The sequence below is a fragment of the Astatotilapia calliptera genome, chromosome 17 (assembly GCF_964374335.1).
Source record: "Astatotilapia calliptera chromosome 17, fAstCal68.1, whole genome shotgun sequence".
NCBI lineage: Eukaryota > Metazoa > Chordata > Actinopteri > Cichliformes > Cichlidae > Astatotilapia > Astatotilapia calliptera.
This window is the reverse complement of record NC_137438.1, coordinates 1,589,352-1,592,955: the sequence shown is the minus strand read 5'-3', so window position 1 is coordinate 1,592,955 and position 3,604 is coordinate 1,589,352. Positions and strand designations below refer to the sequence as shown.

The following is a 3,604-nucleotide window of genomic DNA, read 5'->3' as shown; positions in this document are numbered from 1 at the left end:
AAATAAACAAAGTGCAGTTAACAAATGTAGTGCTCTCCACTATGTGAACCCCTCAGCTGAATTTTTAGGTTTTTCAGTTCAAGCCAATGAAATGAAATCCAAAAATTCAACCCAACAATCAAATGATCCCCTATGAGCAAGCACTCTGGCAACGGTGGAGAGGAAAAACTCCCTTTTAACAGGAAGAAACCTCTGGCAGAACCAGGCTCAGGGAGGGGCGGTCTTCTGCCATGACTGGTTGGGAGGTGAGGGGCAAAATAAAATCAAACATAAAGGAGAGCACAGGTCGGTGGACTGTGGCTCGAGTTCAAAAGATGCTCGAATCCCGCCTGAGGTGGTATGGACACGTGATTCGAAGCGATGAGAACTCAGCAAAAACGACTATTAAGGATCGACCCAGACGGCGCCGGCCTTGAGGCAGACCGAAAAAACGGTGGATGGACAAAATCAAGGAAGACATTAAGACCATCAACGCGTCACCTGAGGACGCCTTGGACAGAACCAAACGGAGAAACCTTTGCTGAGGAGCGGACCCTGCACCAGCGGGAACAACGCCAGGATGAAGGTGGACTGTGGCTGGAAAACATCATTACTGTTTTTAAAGGGTAACTGGTCCACAATTGTCGATGGGACGTGTGCATGCAAGCACACGCAAGCCATCCTGTGGGACATTCTCTTCAGCCGAAAATCTTAGAGGCGACCCAGAAAGCTGCAGGAAGAGCAATGACACATCCGGCAACAGTTAAACCTACTTTAAGTAGGTTTAGACCCCACGAACCAGGCGATTCTCTTTCTGTTGTCTCTTGTTCATGTACCGCTGGGCGCTGAAGATTTTCCACAGTTTGTCTGAGTTCTGCCATCTCTTGCCTCAATTGTGCGTTTCCTTGCCCGAGTTGTGCGTTTGCTTGACTGAGTTGTGTGTTTTCTTGACTCAGTTGTGCGTTTCCTTGCCCGAGTTGTGCGTTTGCTTGACTCAGTTGTGTGTTTTCTTGATTGAGTTGTAGGTAGTTTTCACTGAGTTGTGTGTTTTCTCCACTGACTTGTCCGATAAGTTGACTTAATTCTATGCAACTTTCACTGAGTTCTGCGTTGTCTTCCGTGAGTTGTACGTGTGCTTCCCTGAGTGCATCTGCCATACGCTGCAGTGGGTCTAACTGATCACCGTTTCCCTGTGACATTTCTTTAGAGGTTTAAAGCTCAAAAGTGTCAAAAAAGTTAAATCTCTGAATGATTTAAATGCAAAGGTCAGCTTTGTCTAAGGTCAGCTTTGTCTAAAACAACTGGCTCTTTCTGATGTAAACTGTTAACGACCTCCTCTATTTATAGACTTGGTGGGTGTGCAGAGAACGTGATGTCCCTGTGACATCACAATGCTCCTTTGATGTTCTCAAAGGATCATTGTTATGTCACCGTGACGTCACAATGATCGTTCGAGAAGATCAAAGGAGCGCTGTGGATCATTCTGCGCATGCTCAGATCATAAAGGTGCTTTTAGCAACAGCTGGTGGTGATTCATGTTATCAACCCTTAAACTCGTGAATTGGCTCTCTAGCTTTTCGATTGCTACTGTTGTCTATCACATATGTATTATTTGGAACCCAGCTTACCTGTAAAAACAGACACACAGCAGGTAACAGGAACTGCTCGGTGCGCCAGCTCGGCACCACTAGGCTGTGTCCCAATTCAGGGTCTGCACCAATGAATGTATAAAACATTGAGATTTTAACCAAATGTTTAAAATGTATAAAACCAGAGGACAGCATTATATTTCTGATATTAACAGTAACTCTGGGCATGTGTAGAGTGTGCAGATGATCTCATCGCTGTCTAAAAATGGATAAAAAAAACCATAAGGAGGGCTGAATCCTTCAATAACACAGACTATTAGAGTGTGTAGCATCGCTAACTAGCTAGCAACAAGCCTCCAACACAGCGCGCATGCTAGCGGCTAATCTAGCAAACGAATTAACAACAGAGCGATTTTAGAACTATAAGACGATAAGCTGTGTGTCTTTTCTTATAACAGTGACATGGTTGTATTTTTACCTTAATTAAACGAGTCGTCAGTCGCGGGAAACCAGCAAAAAACTCGAGCCACAGGTGCTACGTAAAAAGTGTAGGGGGCGTGTTTGCGGTCACGTCCAGCGGGTGTGTGGGCGGGAGTGTTACACAGTCGCTCCACCTCAAGTCACTACTGCGCAGACTCTGGCTCCAAATGTTGGAACGACGATTACAAGATGCTTAAAAGCAGCTCAAAAGAGAACGGACTGCATAGAGACCGATTTCGTTCAGAGGCGAAGCGGCGGTACTTGCAGAAAATAGCCTGCATTGGAAATGTGGACCCGTATGAAATACGGCCGTGGAGTAAAAACCCTGAAGACCAACCGCTATTGACGTAGCCTGACATATTCTCGTACCTTATCTGTGGAGTCAGCGCGTACAAGTCGTCATTCAAACAAAGGTAAGTCAGCTCGAGTACTGCGAGTGAAATGCGTTTGATTTCCATCCGAACATTCACATTAGTGCAGCATAAATTCATTCATGAGGGGAAATTACAGTGAGAACATGTGGAGGCTGTTAGAGGGATAACATAGTGAGTTCAGTGCATTGATGAGACACTGTCCTGAAGGATTTAGTTACTCTTTATGGTTAAAGAAATTGCAATGATTTATTAATGTTTATTATAAATAATTCTAATTATACATCTTGCGTCAATATTTGTATCTTGAGTCACTAAAAATACATTTTATTTTAGTTTTATACATTGATTAATGACCTGCAGAATCTCCTTATCATATTAAGTGACTCATAATTGTCACTTTATGCTTTCTCCATCTCTACAGTGATGGCATCCTTGCATTACATACTTTAGGTTCATTTTCTGCAGGCAGGTTTCTGACAGAGAACAGGCAGGTTTACACTATAACCTGCAGCGATGGACACATAAAGAAATGAAAAATGACATGTATGTGCTAACTTTCTAAACACTTTGTTACATTTATGATAAAGTAGATTAAACACATCTGTGTCGGCCTTGGCTCATAGTTCTTGTCTTTAAATGAACTTTGTCTGTGTGTGTTTCAGGTCCTGCACTCTCAAAGACTGAATGAACCAGCATTGCAGCCATGGGTCACTGTGAGCATCACAGGGAAGGTTGAAGCCGCCCGCTGCACCTGCATGGCCGGAGTCGCAGAGACCTGGACCCACGTCACTGCTCTTCTGTTTAAAGTAGAAGCAACAGTGTTGATCCGTGGCACAAGGACTGTTACAGATGAACCTCCATACTGGGTTTTGCTGGGTAATGTGACCAAGATACAGCCAGAGGTTGGCCATAAGATAGACTTCTCCTCTTCAGCTGCCCAAAAAAGGCTCTTGATCAAAACATTCACAGACCATCTGTAGTGACAGGTAAAAGGAGCCGTCCTCAAAAAAGAAAAACCCCACCTGCTACTGTGGAGGAGTCGTCACTGCTATAATGCCATCATGTTTTATCTAGGGGTCTAGATTTATGCCTGTAGTGCACTGCCGTGTAAATAATTTGCATTTACTGAATATGTACTGACTGAGTCCCGCTGTTCAAAAGTTGAATAAAGAAACAAAGTAA

The 3,604-nt window shown here is 43.9% G+C and overlaps 1 long non-coding RNA gene across 1 annotated transcript; it reads left to right on the top strand.

Moving 5' to 3' along the window:
* The first annotated feature begins 2,190 nt into the window (after positions 1-2,190).
* Positions 2,191-3,604, top strand: LOC145421459 (uncharacterized). The gene is made up of 2 exons (XR_013902821.1): positions 2,191-2,461; positions 3,085-3,604. It is a non-coding gene; the product is annotated as an uncharacterized LOC145421459 (long non-coding RNA).